The sequence below is a fragment of the Ovis canadensis genome, chromosome 24, assembly GCF_042477335.2.
Source record: "Ovis canadensis isolate MfBH-ARS-UI-01 breed Bighorn chromosome 24, ARS-UI_OviCan_v2, whole genome shotgun sequence".
Lineage (NCBI taxonomy): Eukaryota > Metazoa > Chordata > Mammalia > Artiodactyla > Bovidae > Ovis > Ovis canadensis.
The window spans coordinates 46,497,683-46,519,464 of record NC_091268.1 but is presented as its reverse complement, the minus strand read 5'-3'; the positions used below and the strand labels follow the sequence as shown (position 1 = coordinate 46,519,464).

Genomic DNA, 21,782 nt, shown 5'->3' with positions numbered 1-21,782 from the left:
ATTTGGAGGTCATGCCCAGCCATATGCACAGTGGAGGTGGTGAAGGGGCAGCACCTGGTCAGGAACACGTGAGTACCTGACATGTGCCTAGGATGAGCACAGAGATACAAATCCCTGTACATGCTCTCCCCCACAGCCATTCCCACTGGGGTGGCCTTCAGGGCCAATAGCCTCAGCAACCCAGGTGAAATAAGACACTTGGTTGTTCTTCCTCATCTCTTTCCACCCCTCCATATAGGCTGCCAGAGTGGTCTTCCTAAAGCATAAATCTGATCTTGACGCCCCTCACAACAGTGGTGCCTGGTGGCCCATGGAAGAAGATACAAACTCCCATCTCGCTTTGCATGCACCCTTTGCCTGCACAGGGCCAGCTTCAACTCTAGCTACCTACTCCCCCACCCCAATATATTTAAGTGACTGGACCCATGCACCAGCCACTTAAATATCTCCACAGTACTCACAGTTTCTCAGCCAAACAAGCTCTCCCTGGCACCCAGGCTACTTCCTCTGCCCAAAATGCCTTTTACTCCCTTAGTTCAGTTCAGTTGCTCAGTCATGTCCAACTCCTTGCAACCCCATGGACTGCAGCACACCAGGCTTCCCTGTCCATCACCAACTCCCAAAGCTTGCTCAAACTCATGTCCATCGAATTGGTGATGCCATCCAACCATCTCATTCTCTGTCGTCCCCTTCTCCGCCTGCCTTCAATCTTTCCCAACAACAGGTTCTTTTCCAATGAGTCAGTCCTTTGCTTCAGGCCACCAAAGTATTGGAGTTTCAGCTTCAGCACAAGTCCTTCCAATGAACACCCAGGATTGATCTCCTATAGGATGGACTGGTTGGATCACCCTGAAGTCCAAGAGACTCTCAAGAGTCTTCTCCAACATCACAGTTCAAAAGCATCAATCCTTCAGCACTCAGCTTTCTTTGTAGTCCAACTCTCACATCCATACATGACTACTGGAAGAACCATAGCTTTGACTAGACGGACCTTTGTTGGCAAAGTAATGTCTCTGCTTTTTAATATGCTAAGTCAGTCATAGCTTTTCTTCCAAGGAGAAAGTGTATTTTCATTTCATGGCTGGAGTCACCATCTGCAGTGATTTTGGAGCCCCCTAAAATAAAGTCTGACACTGTTTCCACTGTTTCTCCATCTATTTGCCATGAAGTGATGGGACCAGAACTCTCTTGCTTTTTCGATGATCCAGCGGATGTTGGCAATTTGATCTCTGGTTCTCTGCCTTTTCTTTTTCTTTCTTTTTTTTTTTTTTTTGCACTTTGGCTCCTCCTTTTGTATGTTTTTTCCTCCACCTGGGCCTGCCCTATGCAAATTGGGCTTATCCAGGACTGCCGTTTGTTCTACCTGAAGTCTTCACTCTGGTCCTCGGACCTTCCTTGTTTTTTTAGCCCCTGCCATTTTGGACTCCTTTTCCCTGTTCTACCTACCTAACATTCCCCCCTCAAGAGATGGGAGGCCCAATTCTTTGGGAATAGGGGCTTCAAGGTCTTTCTGGCTACTTCCTGCTGAACTGGGGCAGCGAGGGGTATTGGGCCTCCCCCTCGTGCTAGTCTCAAGCCTCAGAGTCCTTATAGCGGTGTCCATCTAAGGGTGTGTGATATTTTTCATGGTCGGCTGTAGTTTTATATCTTTGTTGAACTGGCACTGCATGTTGTAGCTTGTTGACCTGGGCAGAGACAAAACAGGTTAGACAATTGACAGTATATGGAATAATCATAAGCATCATCAATATAGCCTAACAAGGACTAGTAGGGGCATTAGTCAATTTTAAATTCCCATCAGCAGGATGGCTCAAGTCCCTCCTTGTTCAGGGATCAGAAGATCTATCTCCTGTCTGTTTTGGAGTACAATCTCTGTCAAGCTGTGTTGGCTGTGTAGAGCTATCCTGAGAAATCTTATCCCCAGAAACCAGATTTTGGGGGTGTTCATTAGGATGGCGCTCATTTGCAGTCCTGAATAGGTATCTGAGATCTCCCAGGGGCTCACAGGTGTATTGAGTGTCCTCTTCTTTCTTCTTCCATGGCTTGACTCGTGAGTAGTGAATCCGGGAGTCATGTCCTGGTACCTTGACTGCTGTGGGGGTAGAAAGCATTACAGGGTAGGGGCCCTTCCATGTGGGCTGGAGTTGAGCCTTTGGGGCCCCATCTTTCCAGACTTTAATTAGGACTTGAGTCCCTGGAGCATATAGTGGTGACTCCTTAGAATCTTTTGGGTCCTGGTTCATATCTCACAAGCGTATATCCTATTGGAATTGCCCAGTGGCCATGGTATAAGACTGGAGGGTCTGAACCTCTGGATCTAGGAAGAGGTCATTGACATAAACAAAAGGTCTCTCATATAGCATCTCATAAGGGCTAAGACCAAGCTGTTCCTTAGGGGCAATCAGTAAAGCCTCCTTCCACCCCAAGGAGGTCTCCTGGGTTATCTTTTTTATCGCTGATTTTAAGAATTGGTTGGCCCTTTCTACTTTTCCCAAAGATTGAGGCCTCCAGGCACAATGGAGATAATAAGTAATGGAGATAATAAGTAATGCCCAATGCTTTTGAGACCCTTTGGGTGACCTTAGAAGTAAATGATGTCCCATTGGCACTTTGTAATGACCTGGGGAGACCAAATCTTGGAATGATTTCATGGAGCAGTTTTTTTACCACCTTCTCAGCCTTCTCAGTCTGGGTGGAAAAGCCTTCAATCCATCCTGTGAATGTATCTATCATGACCAATAGGTATTTATACCCTTGAGAAACTGGCATCTGGGTGAAGTCCATCTGCCAGTCCTCTCCTGGGTAGACCCCACGTTGTTGGACGAGCTTGGCCAGCTGGGGTCTTTGAGCTCCTTGGGGGTTGTTTAATTGGCAAGTGGGACAAGAGGAGACCACCTGTCTTATAGTTGTTTGGAAGCCTGTTCCTCTGAAGGACCTTTCTAGTAATCTTTGGAGGGCCTTTTCTCCTAAATGAGTAGTGGCATGTAAGGAGTTAACCAACTTCCATTGGAGGTTCCTAGGCAGAAAAAGGAATCCCTCCTTTTGGAGCCATCCTATATGATCTTGAAAGCCCTCATTCTTAGCTTTAAGAGTCTCACCTTCAGTATATAAAGAAGTTTCTGGCAAATTAGTCTGTGGAACTAAGGTGGCAATCCCTATTAGGTCATGGTTCTGTAATGCTGCTCTCCTAGCTGCCTGATCAGCTGCTTGGTTCCCTCGTGCCACTTCTGTGCTCCCTTTTTGGCGTCCTTTACAGTGGGAGACTGAAACCTCAGTGGGCAGATGGACTGCCTCCAGGAGTCAAAGAATCTGATCACCATATTTGATTGGGGACTCTCAGGTGGTCAAGTGGCCCCTTTCTTTCCAAATAGCAGCATGTGCATGTAGCACCAGAAAGGCATACTTGGAGTCAATGTAAATGGCTATTCTTTTTCCTTTTCCCAGCTCTGAAGCTCAAGTCAGGGCTATGAGCTCAGCTAATTGGGCTGAAGTACCTGGTGGCAGAGGCTCAGCCTCTATGGTCTCAAAATTGGAGACTACTGCATACCCGGCTCTTCTTTTTCCATCCAAGACAAAGCTGCTTCCATCAGTGTACCAGATTTCCTCAGGATTGGTCAGAGGATCTTCTGACAATCCCTCTAGGGGTTTTGTCCAGGGATCCAAGGTTTCTTAACCAGAGGTCTTCTGGGATCTGAAACTGGGCCACGTGAGCTTTCTGCTGAGTTTGTTTTTCGCTGTCCCGGTTTCCAGCACGATGGGCCTTCCCATGCGCTGGATTTTCTTCACGTTCTGCCTCTACCGCGGGAGCTTCGCTGAGTTGGGCTCCTGCCGTGCCTGGCCTCTTCCACATGGAGGTTGTTTCAGCCAGGTTATATCTGAGTCACAGCACCATAGATGTCACGCGAGTGTATGTTCCTCGGTTCTTTGTCTCGTCACAACAAAGATTTGGAGCGACGGACATTAAAGCCCTTGGCGCGTCACAGCTCTCAGGTCTTGGACACACTGTGTTATAGCTCTTAGGCAAATCAGTGTTACAGCTCTATTTTATTTAGAAGATAGCAGGAGAATCCATCCTTGAAGCTTGAGGGCATGCCAACCCAAAGACTTGAAGAGAAGAGAGTAGAGGAGTGTGTGGGGGAGGGAGAGAGAGAGAGGGAGAGAAAAAGAGAGAGAGAGAGAGCCCTCTGCCTTTTCTAAAACCAGCTTAAACATCTGGAAGTTCACGGTTCATGTATTGCTGAAGCCTGGCTTGGAGAATTTTGAGCATTACCTTACTAGTGTGTGAGATGAGTGCAATTGTGCGGTAGTTTGAGCATTCTTTGGCATTGCCTTTCTTTGAGATTGGAATGAAAACTGACCTTTTCCAGTCCTGTGGCCACTGCTGAGTTTTCCAAATTTGCTGGCATATTGAGTGCAGCACTTTCACAGCATAATCTTTCAGGATTTGAAATAGCTCAACTGGAATTCCATCACCTCCACTAGCTTTGTTCGTAGTGATGCTTCCTAAGGCCCACTTGACTTCACATTCCAGGATGTCTGGCTCTAGTGAGTGATCACACCATCGTGATCATCCAGGTCATGAAGATCCTTTTTGTACAGCTCTTCTGTGTATTCTTGCCACCTCTTCTTAATATCTTCTGCTTCTGTTAGGTCCATACCATTTCTATCCTTTATCGAACCCATCTTTGCATGAAATATTCCCTTGGTATCTCTAATTTTCTTGAAGAGATCTCTAGTCTTTCCCATTCTTTTGTTTTCCTCTATTTCTTTGCATTGATCACTGAGGAAGGCTTTCTTATCTCTTCTTGCTATTCTTTGGAGCTCTGCATTCAGATGTTTATATCTTTCCATTTCTCCTTTGCTTTTCGCTTCTCTTTTCACAGCTATTTGTAAGGCCTCCTCAGACAGCCATTTTGCTTTTTCTCATTTCTTTTCCATGGGGATGGTCTTGATCCCTGTCTCCTGTACAATGTCACGAACCTCCATTCATAGTTCATCAGGCACTCTATCTATCAGATCTAGTCCCTTAAATCTATTTCTCACTTCCACTGTATAATCATAAGGGATTTGATTTAGTTCATACCTGAATGGTCTAGTGGTTTTCCCTACTTTCCTCAATTTAAGTCTGAATTTGGCAATAAGGAATTCATGATCTGAGCCAGTCAGCTCCCGGTCTTGTTTTTGCTGACTGTATAGAGCTTCTCCATCTTTGGCTGCAAAGAATTTAATCAATCTGATTTCGGTGTTGACTATCTGGTGATGTCCATGTGTAGAGTCTTCTCTTGTGTTGTTGGAAGAGGGTGTTTGCTATGACCAGTGTGTTCTCATGGCAAAAGTCTATTAGCCTTTGCCCTGCTTCATTCCACATTCCAAGGCCAAATTTGCCTGTTACTCCAGGTGTTTTTTGACTTCCTACTTTTGCATTCCAGTCCCCTATAATGAAAAGGACATCTTTTTGGGGTGTTAGTTCTACAAGGTCTTGTAGGTCTTCATAGAACCGTTCAACTTCAGCTTCTTCAGCGTTACTGGTTGGGGCATAGACTTGGATAACTGTGATACTGAATGGTTTGCCTTGGAGATGAACAGAGATCATTCTGTCATTTTTGAGATTGCATCCAAGTACTGCATTTTGGACTCTCTTGTTGACCATGACGGCTACTCCATTTCTTCTGAGGGATTCTTGCTGACAGTAGTAGATATAACGGTCATCTGAGTTAAATTCACCCATTCCAGTCCGTTATAGTTCACTGATTCCTAGAATGTCGACGTTCACTCTTGCCATCTCCTGTTTGACCACTTCCAATTTGCCTTGAATCATGGACCTAACATTCCAGGTTCCTATGCAATATTGCTCTTTACAGCATCAGACCTTGCTTCTATCACCAGTCACATCCACAACTAGGTATTATTTTTGCTTTGGCTCCATCCCTTCATTCTTTCTGGAGTTATTTCTCCACTGATCTTCAGAAGCATATTGGGCACCTACCAACCTGGGGAGTTCCTCTTTCAGTATCCTATCATTTTGCCTTTTCATACAGGCTCCAAAATCACTGCAGATGGTGACTGCAGCCATGAAATTAAAAGACGCTTACTCCTTGGAAGGAAAGTTATGACCAACCTAGATAGCATATTCAAACTTTGCCAACAAAGGTCTGTCTAGTCAAGACTATGGTTTTTCCAGTGGTCATGTATGGATGTGAGAGTTGGACGGTGAAGAAAGCTGAGCACCAAGCTTTTGAACTGTGGTGTTGGAGAGGACTCTTGAGAGTCCCTGGGACTGCAAGGAGATCCAACCAGTCCATTCTAAAGGAGATCAGTCCTGGGTGTTCTTTGGAAGGACTGATGCTAAAGCTGAAACTCCAATACTTTGGCCACCTCATGTGAAGAGTTGACTCATTGGAAAATACTCTGATGCTGGAAGGGATTGGGGCAGGAGGAGAAGGGGATGACAGAGGATGAGATGGCTGGATGGATGGCATCATGGACTCGATGGACGTGAGTTTGAGCGAACTCCAGGAGTTGGTGATGGACATGGAGGCCTGGCGTGCTGCAATTCATGGGGTCACAAAGAGTCGGACACGACTGAGCGACTGAACTGAACTGATGGGACCAGATGCCATGATCTTAGTTTTCTTTCACTTTCAACAAGTGAAAACTCCCTTATGCACGTGGCAAATCTGCACCTACTATTCAATACCCAGCTCAAATGTCACTCCTCTGGGGAAGTTTTTATGGCTCTCACAAGGCAACTAGCAATCTTTTTCTGAGGTCCAATAGTGAAAATGAAGTCGCTCAGTCATGTCCGACTCTTTGAGATCCCATGGACTGTAGTCTACCAAGCTTCTTTGTCCATGGGATTTTCCAGGCAAGAGTACTGGAGTGGGTTGCCATTTCCTTCTCCAGAGGATCTTCCTGTCCCAGGGATCAAACCCAGGCCTCCTGCATTGCAGGCAGATGCTTTACCCTCTGAGCCACCAGGGAAGCCCAATAGCACATTGTAAATGCTTTAATCACAGCCCCTACCTCAAATTTTAACTCTCTGCTTTCCTATGAATTAGTTAGTTCAGTGTCCTGGTCATTCCTTCTTGTATCCCTAATACATGGACATCCAAATGAGAACTTTTTGAAAAAGACAGATTGTTTGGAATTTACCTAGACCTATTGAAAATCCCCAGAATTGGTAATTTTTTCTACTGAAGTATAGTTGATTTACAATGCTGTTTTAGTTTCTGGTGTACAGCAAAGTGATTCAGTTATATATATATATTTTTTTTTCTTTTCCATATTCTTTTCCATTATGGTTTTATTTTTTCAATTATACTGAATACAGTTCCCTGTGCCATACAGGAGTATCTTTTTGTTTATCTGTTTTATATATTTTGTGATGGTTGTTCAGTCACTAAGTCATGTTCGACTCTTTGCAACCATACGAAAGTGAAAGTGTTAGTCGCTCAGTTGTGTCCAGCTCTTTGCAACTCTATGGGATAGAGCCCACAAGACTTCTCTGTCCATGGGATTTCCCAGGCAAGAATACTGGAGTGGATTGCCATTTTCTTCTCCAGGGCATCTTTCCAACCCAAGCATTGAACCTGGGTCTCCCACATTGCAGGCAGATTCTTTACTCTCTGAACCACCAGGGAAGATCTTTGCGACCATATAGAGTAGTTTGTATTTGCTAATCCCAAACTCCTAATTTATATGTCCCTCCCCTTTCCCCTCTGGTAACCATAAGTTTGTTTTCTATGTCTGGGAGTCTGTTTCTGTTTTGTAAATAAATTCATTTGTATCATATTTTAGATTTCACATGTAAGTGATATCATATAGTATTTGCCCTTCTCTGTCTTACTTCACTTAGTGTGATAATCTCTAGGTTGATTCATGTTTGCCACAAATGGCACCATGGCATTTTTTTTTATAGCTGAGTAGTACAGCATTGGTATTTTTTTTTTTAACAGTTTCCAGAGTTGTTTCTTTTGCTGCCAAGTCCACAGACCTTGAGTTGGGGACGTACCACCCTACAATATGGCCTGCCTCAGAGAAGGGTTTTAGTGATGATTTTGTAACAAGTGGAGGAATGCATGCTTATGGGGCAGAATCACAGAGTAGGGTGGTGTTGATAAAGGAAACAAGGCAGAGACTGCTCTTTCCTCTCCATTACAGGCCAACACTGATCTAAAAGGGATCCTAGCCCTAGGAGCCTGTTAGAAAAGAACTGAACAAAACACCAATTTGTATCTAACGTAATTGCATTGGCTTCTATGCTCCAAGCACAGTGCGTGCTCTCTGCTGGGCACCTGCCCTTTCCTGTTGGCTCTGGGTACAGAAGATAAAGAGGATGGGCAGGTGATGCCTGTGGAGACTGATGCAGTGCTGGGAGCTCCAACAGGGTGTCCAAAGATGCCTCTGGACATTCAGCCCTCTCTTCCCTTGCCCAAGCACAGGGAGAGCCTTCAGGATCCACTGGCCCCTAGGCTGTGAACCAGAGTCATAAATGTCACCTTCTGTTCTACAGTTGCTGAAGCCAAGCCCCTCGGATTGCTTCTATCTCCTTTCTGAAGGACCAGCATCTCAGGGGTATTGCCTTTGGCTCCCAAATTGACTTCCCCTCTTGGTTTTACTTAGAATGTAAGTTCATTCTGAACCACTGGTATATGATATAGATCAGGGGTACCCAACCTCCGGGGTACAGACAAGTACCTCCCATCAGATCAGCAACAACATTAGATTAGAAATAAAGTGCACAATAAATGTAACGCACTTGAATCATCCTGAAACCATCCCCCCTCCTCCAGTCCAAGGAAAAATCATCTTCCACAAAACTGGTCCCTGTTGCCAAAAACTTTGGGGACCGCTGATATAGATCATACTGGGGACATAGGACTTAGTCGGTCAGGACTTCACCTCGGTCCATCAAAGTCTCCAATGACTACGAACCTTCCCCTGTCAGGACCTTGGAAGGGAGGGGAAATGTCTCTCATTGTGTCCAAGTTCACATCTGAAACTGCCAGTGCTTTTGTGCAAAGGACTGGCCCTACCATGGAAGGCTGGGGTGACCTCCATGGATTGTTGATTTGAGTTACACAGAATTAGATGCCTTCCTGACATCTCCTCTTGGCTACTTGCTGTGTCTTGAAATGCTGACCCCGGGTTCAATGCAGGGTCTTCTGACATGGACATTTCATCCTCCTGGGGATAACCAATATGCTGTGCTTTTAGGAACTGGATTCTTGGTGGCTCAGACTAAAGAATCCACCTGCAATGCAGGAGACCTGGGTTTGATCCCTGGGTCAGGCAGATCCCCTCGAGAAGGTAACCCACTGTAGTATTCTTGCCTGGGGAATCCCATGGACAGAGGAGCCTGGCAGGCTACAGTCCATGGGGTCACAAAAGAGTCAGACACAACTGAGCAACTAACACTCTCAGATAAGTCATCATTATACTCCAGTTGATAAAACACTAAGAAAACCTAGAAAAATCTAGACAAACCCAGACAATGAGAAAAACAGAGAAAGAAAAGAACCTTTATTGAACCTTTACTATGCGCAAGTAAGTTCAATTACTTCAGTCATGTCCGGCTTTTCGAAAACCCGTGGACTGCAGCCCACCAAGCTCTTCTGTCCATGGGATTTCCCAGGCACAAAGACTGGAGTGGGTTGCCATTTACTTCTCCAGGATATTGTTCTGACGCAGGGATCGAACCTGTGTCTCTTGCAGGCAGATGCTTTACTTTTGAGCCACCTGGGTTTGGAAAGAGTCAGACTTACAATGTGCCTGGGATTAAATATTCCATTTACTGCCCACAACCACCTTATGACACAAGTATTATTGTGCTCATTTACAGATGAGAAAACTGAGGCTTATGTGGATGGGGTTACTTGTCTAATTTTGTATGGGAGTCAAAACCATGGCTACCTAACTCTAAAGCCTTTAATTACGTCATTCTCCAATCCTTTTCCCAAGTGGGACCTTCTAGCAGGGCTTGAAGTAAAAGGTTTTGAGTCTTGTCTATGTACCATACATTTTAATTTGGGAAAAACCTGTAAAGAAAGAGGCAATACTTAGAGCACATGTTACTAATGTTTGGGCAGCACAAGACCCCAGGGTTCCGAGGAAAGTCAACAGTAGTGGGGGTCAAGGGCCAAGGCCCCCCTGAGCTGCTAAGCTAGGGAAGTTCACATCCCCTGGTCCCCTGTGAGGTACGTGTGCTAAGTCGCTTCAGTCGTGTCTGACTCTTTGTGACCCCATGGACTATAGTCCACCAGGCTCTTCTGTCCGTGGGATTCTCCAGGCAAGAATACTGGAGTGGGGTGCCATTTCCTTCTCCAGGAGATCATCCCAACCCAGGGATGGAACTGCATCTCTTACAGCTCCTGCATTGGCAGGCGGGTTCTTTACCACCAGCACCATCTGGAAAGCTAGGGGGGACAATTGGCCAACCCATATTTCTCTGGTTGGGAGGACAGGATGAAAAGAGCCAGCTATGAAAATTCAAAATCAGACCCACACATATATTAACGGGGTAGGAGCAGGGGAAAGAGGGAGAATTTTTCAAAGAATAGAAAGACAGGATGTCTTTGAGGAAATAGGGAGACAGCAGATTCACAGACATGTAACTCCTGTAAGCCTAAGAGTCTTGCTGCATTCTTATCACTAGACATGTGCTTAAAATATGGGTGAGTCCACCAGGGGCAATTAGTTCTAAAGGACAAAAGAGGTGCTGGGAAACTGAGGACCGCATCCCATCCCTTTGGCCTCAGCTGACATGAGCGTAGCTGGCAGCGGATGGGCCCCCAGAGCTGGCAATTCCCTCTCGACCACAGAAAGGTGGCAAGTGATTATTTTGTGTCCCCAGGCAGGAGATTTATTTAACTTCTTTTTGGTGGAGACCTATAAATGTTATCATAGTCTCTGCTGTCAAGTTTTGCAGTCCCTTTAAAAACTCAGGCTGTTCATTCACTTCATGGCCTCCCAGGAAGCATGAAACCCTCCATGGTTGATACAGGTGATGGGGGAAGTAGTGTTTGTAGCCAAGCTTCCCAAGGGGCTTCCTCACAGCCCCCTCCCTCTCTTCCCCTCCCCTCTCCCCTCCTGAAGGCTAGCTGGCAAAGCTAGTCATCGAAGACACGTTTGACCTTTGGAATGCATAGGATGGTTTAGTGGAAATCCTTCTGATTTTCTCCCATCAGTCGTTGTTTAGTCACTAAGTCATATCCAACTATTATGTGACCCCATGGACTGTGGCGCACGGGGCTCCTCTGTCTATGGGATTTCCCAAGTAAGAATACTGGGGTGTGTTGGATTTCCTTCTCCAAGGGATTTTCCCGACCCAGGGATTGAACTTAAGTCTCAGTGTCTCCCGCACTGCAGGTGAATTTTTTACCACTGAGCCACCAGGGAAGCACGTCCCAAGGAAGCTTTATACCACCAATGTCCCGTCAGCCTCCCTGAAAAGACTCCAGCAGCTGCCATCTTGTTCCCCTCTTGGGATTAGCAGTCAATCTGTCCGTCTCATCACTGGGCCTTTTGGGCAGGCTTTTGACTGCTTTTAAGCCTTTTTACTGGGTTTTCCTAGTAGCTCAGACGGTAAAGAATCTGCCAGCAATGCAGGGGCCCCAGGTTTGATCCCTGGGTCAGGAAGATCCCCTAGAGAAGGGAATGGCTACCCACTCCAATATTCTTGTCTGGAAAAATTCCACGGACAGAGAGCCTGGAGAGATACAGTCCATAGGGTTCCAAGACACTGAATCAAAAACATAAATTCTAGTCTTTAAGTTACTCAATTGCTATAGTGCCTTTCCAATTACCTAACTAAACACAAGGTTAACCTACAACTTTAGCTCACTGGTCTTCATCTAAACAGTGTCAGGGGTGGCTGTGAAAAGTGTTGATATTGTAAGAAAGGCCACATGGCCTTCTGCCTGTGTCACTGACAAAGAAGGGAAGCCTGGAGGGTTTTGTTTGCTTTCTGTTATTATTAAAATGAATATGTGGGGGTTGGGGGGAAAACTTGAAATATTCCATAAAGTATTGAAAGTTAAATCTTTAAAAAACACCCTCATAATACCACAATTCAGAGATAATCCTTGTTAACATTGTGGTACATTTCTTTTCACACACATACATAATTTGCAATTTATGAATTTTTCCTGTTATTTTTATCAGCTAGTTTTCATAGGCAGCCCATCAGTTAGTCATCTTTTGGTTGTGACAGAAAATATAACTCAAAGTGCCTGAGGCAGAGAAGGGAATTTATGGGCTCACCTACATGAGAGTTCAGGGCGAAGCATGTGTCAGACACGGTAGAATCTGGAGCTTTAAGCCACGTCCCTGAGGCCTGACCTCTTGTCACCTCTGCTCTGCTTTCCTGCGTGGTCTCCACGTCAGCCTGGCTTCTTCCTCAGGCTCGCAGAATGGCAGTTCACAACTCTGGGATTCTCCTCGTAGCGTCATGGCAAGTTTCAGCAGAAGTATCACATCATTGGCTCTGATGCGGTCCCCTAGCTCTGAACCCTTCTCTGTGTCCGGGATGATACTATTCTCTGATTGGCCAGGAGTGTGTCACATGACCACTCCTGGAGCCAATAAGAATAGTCTCTGCCTCCCAACTTGATGGACTGAAAGGCAGAGATGATTTCACGCAATGAATTTGGCATCAATGCCAATGTCAATGTTCTGGTGGAATCAGTGTCATTGACACTGTCCACTGCTGCGGTGGCTGCCGCCATGTATTTTAAAGTGGCAGACATGTGGTTGACTCATGTCGCCATTGGTGCCAATGCAGACATAAGTAGGAGAGAAACACATCATGTGACAATGGAAATGAGCTTGGGTAAACTCCAGGAGTTGGTGATGGACAGGGAGGCCTGGCGTGCTGCAGTCCATGGGGTCGCAAAGAGTCAGACTCGACTGAACTGAACTGAACTGACCTTCTGTCTTTAGCTAAATCTGATTTTTTATTTTTTATCTGTTTAACTGACTATTTGTGGTAGAAGACTTACAGAGTAGTAACTGAGCCTCTTACTCCTAGCCCCAAATCCCCAAAGACAGGCTAAATGTTCTGCTTAATTCCACCTGCTCTGTGAGAATTTATGAGATCCATACTCTAAACCCACCTCCCGCCACAGCCATGGGCTCCTAAAAGGAGACTTAGCCCAAGACAGTCCCCAGTTGGTCATTACATAATTCTTCCTTTATTGTTTCCCTTTATGTATCCTTTTAGTGGGAGCACAGAGAAGTCTGTAGAAAAAGATGCTTGAGAGTTTGGGATTTGGGAGGCTGAGCACATTAGGTTTTTCAATTTATAGGTTTTAGCATGTGAGTGTTACTGCCATGTAGAACATGGGAGGGCTCTCAGCATAACAATCAAAGGAAAAGAAAAGGATAATAGGGAACAAAAATAACCATGTGCACAGAAAGCACTTTACCATGCCTGTAAACATCCTTTGAAAATACGATTTTAATGGTTGCATAAAACTCCATTGTATGAATGTAGAGTATCAGCCAGTCATTGTTGGATGCTTTCTAGTTTTGTGTTTGCTTTGCACTGTGTTATTAATGTGTGTGTGTGTGTGTGTGTGTGTGTGTCGCCCAGTTGTGTCTGATTCTTTGCAATCCAGTGGACTATAGCCTGCCAGGCTCCTCTGTCCATGAGATTCTCCAGGCAAGAATATTGGATAAGGTTGCCATTTCCTCCTCTTGAGGACCTTCCCAACTCAGGGATTGAACCCAGGTCTCCTGTGTTGCAGACAGATTCTTTTACCATCTGGGCCACCAGAGAAGCTCGTTCTATTAATAATACAATGCTATAAGGAATATCTTTGCATATAAATCTTTAACTGCTTCTTTATTTCCTCAGGATACATTTCTAGAAATGGAATGATTGGATCACAGGCTTTTTACATTGAACTTCCAGGAAAGTACTCAGCTATAAGACCTCCCACTGGGTGTGACCTGGGTCTCCTCTGACCCTGGCCATGCTGCTAACATGAGAAAAAGAATATTGGGGTTGAGAAGAAATGATAAAGCAGATGGCAGCCTTAAAGTGATTTCTTAAGAGAGCCTCAGGAGAGGGAAAGTTGAATCAAAATTTAGCAGTGGAGCAAAAAGTTGTCTTCCTTGGAGTCTATGTGGAATGGAGCCATGAAACTGTCCTGCACTCCATCTTGACACAAAGGTCACCCTGGTCAGTACAATATTGATAGACCCCTGGGTCCTAGGAGGTGGGCTAGAAAACTGGTTTTTCAGCCATCCAATTAAAATCAACTAAGTATGTTAAATAGAACCTACTCCTCTTAAGTTAACCATTCAAGCTACACAGAGACGGAAGTGAACTTAATCATGCATTCATTCACTCAACAAACATTTCCCGAGATGTTTATGTGCAAAACATTATTCTAGGAATTTGAGGCTACAGAATTCGAAATGAAGAAAATAAATCTCTCTAATAGCTAAGCAAAACCTTCCATACATAAAGAAGTCAGTCCTAAATACATGCATTACTTTTACTGAAATAGAATGGTTCCTAGGAAACCAAGACCCGATGGTGAGTTAACTGATTTTATTAACTTATCCAGAGATAGACTATATCAGAATAAAGAGAGGTGTGATCAGAGAACAGTGAAGAGGGAAAATGAGAGCGATCCATTCTGGCAGTGCTCATCAAAGCACTCCTCCTGGGACTTCCCCGGTGGTCCAGGGGCTAAGACTCCCAATGCAGTGGGCCCAGGTTCAATCCCTGGTTGGGGAACTAGATCCCACATGTCGTGACAAAGAGTTCACATGCTGCAACTAAAGATCCTGCTGCTGCTGCTGCTGCTGCTGCTGCTAAGTCGCTTCAGTCACGTCCAACTCTGTGCGACCCCATAGATGGCAGCCCACAAGGCTCCACCATCCCTGTGTGGCAAATAAAGATTTCGCTTGCCACAACAAGAAGATTCTGCATGCTGCAATGAAGATGGAAGAACCCCAGTGCCCCAACTAAGACCTGGTGCAGCCAAATAAAATACATTTTAAAAAGATAAACAAACAAATCCCAGGAAGTGGCCTAGGAAGCCTACAGGAACACATGATTTGTTTGATTTCTCTGTGGACATAGAAGCATCAGACCATCAGAGCCTGATGATATCAAACATTCAAATCCACCACTGAGGCCCCTTGCTCTGATCTCTTATAATCCGTGCAACCTTCTGACAATTTGACTCTATCTGTAGTCTTCTGAGATGGAGAAAATGTGCAGATCAGGTTCATGTGAATGTCTGCTCCTGTATTTCCCGTTGTAAATTAGTGAACTGACATTTTGATTTATATACATGAGTTTCTTGTGAGCTGGGTTAATTTACATCCTGAGAAACTGGCTCACTTAATATGCCGAGAGAACCAACCTTCTATGCCCTCAAGGGTGAGGATTTAGATTCGCCAAAGTGGATCCATCCTGTACAGTCACCGATGACCAACGAACCTGCTCAGCATGGTGCCTGCTGTGTAGAAGTTGTCCAACAAATGCTTCCTGACTTAAATGGATGTGAGTGGAATGAGTTTGATTTAATTATTGTTGGGGGAGAGAAAAGGAGGAGGGAAGGAGTGGGAAGGGAGTGGGGAGGGAGACAAGGACAGGCTCACAGACTTGGGAGGTCACCAGGATAGTCAGCTGAAGCTATGGGAATGAATGAGGTCACCCAGGAATAAAAGAACTTGTAGGAGGGAAAAGAGTCAGGCTCAACTTAGTGACTGAAAAACAAGAGGGAAGAAGGGGAGCTGATGGCAGTAACTTAGAATATCGGTACTTACTACTTCTGCTGGGCTCCATCCCAATCTTTGCAAGACTGAAAGGTGTTACTCACATTTCTCCTCCTAACCATCTCTAAGGACCCTATCAAATTACCCAGTCCTTTGGACAGTTCACTGAGAAACATCCCCTGATTCTGTCTCCTCCATGGCACTCCCTTAAATGGTAACTTGCTAATTGTCCTAGCCCTGCCATCTCTCCACCATACCCATCCCATGAGAGCAAGGATATTTTTCCCCACCATTGTGTTCTCAAGGATCTAAAAGACTGCCTAGCATGTATTAGGTGCTCCATAAATATGTATTCAATAAAAGATGAATCAACAAAAGGTAAGAAGCTAAAGGAAATTGTACAGAAGGAGAAGGAAGCAATTAGCCTGCTCACTTTTTACCAAAATATATTTTTCTCCACCAAGAATCCCCATTAAAGAATCAAGTTTCAATATTTGCAATATTTTATTTTGCATTCAAAGACCCAAATACTTGATCTCTGGCTCTTATTAATGGCCTCAGGAAGAATGCAAAAAAAAATCACCAGAAAGATGATTTTCATTCACTCAAACTCAATATTTATACTGGGATATAGAAACATGATTCTAAGAGGAAAAAAAAGTAACAAGAAGATACAACTTATTTCAGTCTTAGTCCTACTTTCTATTTTTACTCCTTGAACAAATGACTTAAATTCTCTGAACCTTAATATCCCCAGGTGTAAAGTAGGTGTATCAATACTTGCCTCTTCCCAACTCTGAGGTCTATTTTAACTCATAAAATGTGGAAACTATCTAACAATGGCTTAAGGTTAGCGATTTTATAGGTTACAGAGCTTGTGGATTTTTTGATAGCTTTGGAGAGAAGAGTGAATTATTATTTTTATGGTCATAATTCAGAGACAGTTCATCACATTATATAACTTTGAAAGGAATTGTTCTTTGACCAGAAAAATAACATGTTTACATTATGGACTGTTACGCTAGTAATAAGATCCATCACTACTGCATTAATGAAAAGGAAGACGCTAGAGTGAGAGGAATGGAAAATCAATTTATCTACTTTTCCAACCCAACATTTGTATGCTGACACCAAGTGCTGATAGTTACTGAGTCAAGTATCAGATGTTTATGTAATGTCTCAAACACTACAGGCTGCCAAGATTTTCTTCTGCAAATTCCAACTGCCTGACTTAAGTTCCAAGTAGAATTTCTTTCTTCTCCTGCACATCCATGGTATTATTGGGTTGGGTCAAAAAGTTCGTTCAGATTTTTTCCATAAGATGCTATGAGAAAACTGGAATGAACTTTTTGGTCAACCCAGTACATTGACTATTTTCCACCTGTGATTGATAGAGTGGGATGAATGACTTAATAATTATGTAAGTTAAATTTTCGCTGCAAATACCAATAACTTGACTAAAATGGGCTTAAAAACATTGGGGTTTGTCTCATCCAGAAAAAATTCTGGGAAAGGACAATCTAAAACTGACATGGCAACTCGGTAATGCCATCAGAAGCTCACCTGGTAAATACTTAACAAGCATCCTGAAGGATTCAGTTCAATTCAGTCGCTCACTTGTGTCCAACTGTTTGTGACCTCATGGACTGCAGCATGCCTGGCCTCCCTGTCCATCACCAACTCCCAGAGTTTACTCAAACTCATGTCCATCGAGTTGATGGTGCCATCCAACCATCTCATCCTCTGTTGTCCCCTTTTCCTCCTGCCTTCAATCTTTCCCAGCATCAGGGTTCTTTTCCAATGAGTCAGTTCTTTGCATCTGTTTCCCAGAGTACTGGAGTTTCAGCTTCAGCATCAGTCCTTCAAATGAATATTCAAGACTGATTTCCTTTACGATGGACTGGTTGGATCTCCTTGCAGTCCAAGGGACTCTCAAGAGTCTTCTCCAACACCACAGTTCAAAAGCATCAATTCTTTGGTGCTCAGCTTTCTTTACAGTCCAACTCTCACATCCATACATGACTACTGAAAAAATCATAGCTTTATCTAATCCTGAAGGATTAGATAATAGTAAAATGTAATAGAAGAATTAGGAAATTGGAAGTTTAGGGCATTATATTTATTTTAATAGAATATATTTAATTGTAAGTTTATATAATTAATAATAATGGCTGTGCTGAAAAACAGGCTTGCAAAATTCCTGGAAATTTAATAGTCAGTTCTCACAAGCTGGTACAGCTGTCTCCAACACACCGTTGAATGCAAGTACTTTACATCATTTTGCTCGTCTGTCTTCAACGTGTATACTTTCATCAGCATGCTTGTTGCCTCATGGTTGCAAGATGGCTGCTGCTCTTCCAAACCTCACATGTGCATGCCAGGCAGGGAGAAAAAAAAGGGGTAAAATAGCTAAGGCAGCATAATACTTGCCCAAAGCCCCACTTGGAGGTTTCTGGCTGGTTTTGTGCTACATGTGCCTAGACTGAAGATGGCTAGGCAGAAAGGAATTATGAATGAAGGCTAGGTTGGCCAATCAAATGGGTCTGCCATAAAAATAAAAATTTATCTTTGGAACTCCAACATTCAAGACACCCTACCATGTCAGCACCATGATAAAGGGATGAAAATAGAGTGGTTCAAGACTCAGTGCTCACTCTCAAAGATTATTAGAAGACAAGATAAGTGCATAGAGAAATATAGCCAGTAATTTCCACCCTGAGAGCCAAGTACTTGTTCAGAAGCTATGTGGTTCTGGACCTGACAGAGGCAGGCATCACTCATGACCATGTGGGCCATTTCAACAGAAGAGTTCATCATCACAGAATGAGAATTCAGGTCAAACAAGTGACTTCGACAGGTTTATAAATTCTGCTTAATTTGAATCATTAATTAGTATACATGGGCATGGCCTTTGTACACTCCCCAATTTCAGTTATTTTAGTTAATTACATGGGAGGCTTAAATTTGTGTGGAAATACGCAGACTAAAATTAAACTGCTCTCTCTGAAATGACCTACCCGCTCTTTCTAGGTAACAGATAATTATCATTTTTCTAAGCTTCGTCCAATATTCTTCAAAGCCCTCTGGGATCACATTACCAGTATCAAGTGGTTTTTAAGTGTTCCATTTTTCAAAAGTTCTATCTCTCTACACACGAAAGAACACCACAACAGCGGCTTAAAGCATCATGTGAATATTTCCAAATGATGATCGTAATACTGATTTGAATATTATTGCCATTCCCCTGGAAATTTCTATCATCATCAAGGTTGAATTACATTATGCCCATATTTCTTTAAATGTTCAGAGCTCTCTCCTCCAACTGGGCAGAGTGAAGGAATGGACCCTCGCTCTTAACCATGAACGGATGTCGCCTAACTGAACAAGAATGAAGGTTGCTCTAAGTTGCTGAGCTATACAAGCCTTTGGGGCTGTGGAATCAGGCCATCAGTTTTGCCTGATGTAAAAGGTTATTCTCTTACTGCCTTTCAGTTTTGCCCTTTTAGCTCTGTACGGGTCACCACTGAACTCTTGCCTTAAAAAATTTAGCATAATGGCCCGACTGGCTCAGTGATAGGTCTGGAAGGTTCAGAGAAATTCTTGCTACAAAGTCCTTCAGGATCTGTGATAGACAAATAACAGCATCCTCCCCTCCCCCAGGGAGAGGTAACCTAGAAATCTTTCTTTTCCCCCACCACCCTGCTTCTCTTCCCCAGGTAATTCGCATGCATCCTACGTCGCTTCAGTTGTGTCCGACTCTGCAACATCATGGACTGTAGCCTGCCAGGCTCCTCCATCCATGGAATTTTTCAGGCAATAATACTGGAGTAGGTCGCTAAGCCTTCCTCCATGAGATCTTCCTAACCCGGGGGACTGAACTCTTGTCTTCTGTGTCTCCCCCATCGCAGGCTGTTTCTTTACCGAGCCACCATGAAAGTCCATAACTTATGTAAGATGATACACAGATATTAACCAACTCTTGCTGCAACAAAGCTGCATATCTGATTCCCTCAAACACATTGCTTTACAGCAGCAAAGGTGTCTTTTTCTAGTTCCAAGGTATGCAGTTTCTAGGACAGTCCAGGATGTGGGTCAGCTTAGCCTGGCTGCAGACTTCCAGTGGGGTTCAGGTCAGCTCCCTGTGTCTCTCTACCTCTCTTTGGACCACAGCTCCTGGAGCACAGCCTTTGTCAACAGGTAGACACTGAATGACTATGAATAGCCTACTAGTCACCTGGGGGGGTATAATGAGGGGTACCTACTGCTCTAAAGAAAAATTTAGTAATGGAATCAATTTGTACAACCATACTCATAGCTGGTTGATAATACAAAGCCATACATGATTAAAGTCAAGAATGGGGATGGGTAGGTAGGATTTTGATAGATGTAAGCAAGGGCATTTTCTTTTCTTAGGTATTGTTTTTGGCAGAGATGGGTCTTCACTGCTGCAAGCGGGCTTTCTCTAGTTGTGGTGTGCTGACTTCTCATTGTGGTGGCTTCTCTTGTTGAGGAGCATGGGCTCTTGGGCGTGCGGGCTTCAGCAGTTGTGACTTACGGGTTCTAGAGCACAGGCTCAGGAGTTGTGGCGCACAGGCTTAGTTGCCTTGCAGCATGTGGGATCTTCCCAAACCAGGGATTGAACCCACGTTCCCTGAATTGGCAGGTGGATTCTTAACTACTGGGCCACCAGCGAAGTCCCAGCAAGGGCATTTTCAAAAGAAATACATCTGAGGGACACAAAGTTTCTACCTGGGAATGAGCATTATTTCAAACATGCATGCATGCAAACTAAGTTGCTTCACTCCTGTTTGACTCTGTGCGACCCTATGGACTGTAGCCCGCCAGGCTGCTCTATCCGTGGGATTCTCCAGGCAAGAATACTGGAGTGGGTTGCCATGCCCTTCTCCATGTTTCAAACATACATCATCCCAACTTTTATAAGGTAAGCTATGAATGATCATGTTGAACCAGTAAGTAGGCTGGTTATATGTTGGCCCTGTTTCTCTATCCCTAATTTTTAACTATCTTTCCATTACTTGATTTGTTAATGATAATATTTGTAGAATGGCACAAAAGGAGGGATTTTTTAGGATGCTTTCATAATGCAAATATTTATAGTACCTAAACAATCAATTCATTTTATAGATTCAGGTTTCTTTAAAATCAGAAATACCTTCCTACAGAGACTTTTATTCACAGGTGAAGAAATCACAGCCAAGGGAACAGTGACTGAAAGATTCCATTCCAGGTGGAAGGAGACCTCAGTCACCCAGTTCCACGGTTCCCTTGCAGTGGGGATGCATGAAAACATTATTTTATCATGTCTTTTATTCATTTCAGCTGAAGTCTGGAAGAACAGACATTTGAATGCGGCACTGGTTTGAATCCAGTTCCTAAGTTTTCCCTCCAGGATTCAGAACTCTGCCATTGGATTGAATTGGATTCTGAGAGCTGAAAGGTCACTGAACCTTCCTTCATGTTACAGATGCTAAAAAAAACAAGCCAGGAGTTTATTCAAATAAATCTGCAAAAAAACCTGGGGCTTCCCAGGTGGCACTAGTGGTAAGAACCCTCCTCCCAATGCAGGAGACAGAGGAGACACAGGTTTGATCTCTGGGTCCAGAAGATCTCCTGGAGGAGGGTAAGGCAACCCACTCCAGTATTTCCACCTGGAGAATTCCATGGCGGGCTACAGTCCATAGGTCGCAAAGAGTCTAACACGACTGAAGTGACTGAGCACGCGTACATGGAAAGGAACTCGAGATCACCTGATTTCCCAGGTGAAGGCAAGACTCTACCAGCACCTCCTGGGCCCCTCTTGTGCTCCCTGAGCATTTCCTGTAAGCCACCCCCTCCCACAGGCTTCCACAAAGTGAACTCTCCAGAATGGGAATGAGAGCTTCGACTTCAGCCTGAACTCATTCCAAATCACAGCTCCCACTTATTTGCTGGGTGTTCTTGGGCAACTTGCATGGTCACTCTCTGCTTCCACTTCCCCCTCCGTAAAATGGCTCTAATGATATCTAACTTGCAGAGTTACTGGAGGA

At 44.2% G+C, this 21,782-nt stretch overlaps 1 long non-coding RNA gene across 3 annotated transcripts in view; it reads right to left on the bottom strand.

Annotated features, from left to right (window-relative positions):
* Positions 1-1,242: 1,242 nt before the first annotated feature.
* Positions 1,243-21,782, bottom strand: part of LOC138428902 (uncharacterized) — a 60,453-nt gene continuing 39,913 nt past the window's right edge. For 2 of the 3 annotated variants that reach the window (XR_011252612.1, XR_011252611.1), the window contains exon 4: positions 9,506-9,738. This is a non-coding gene — a long non-coding RNA (uncharacterized lncRNA). Of the gene's footprint in view, positions 1,686-9,505; positions 9,739-21,782 lie in introns of those variants that run through there. The other variant, XR_011252613.1, reaches the window with a different exon arrangement.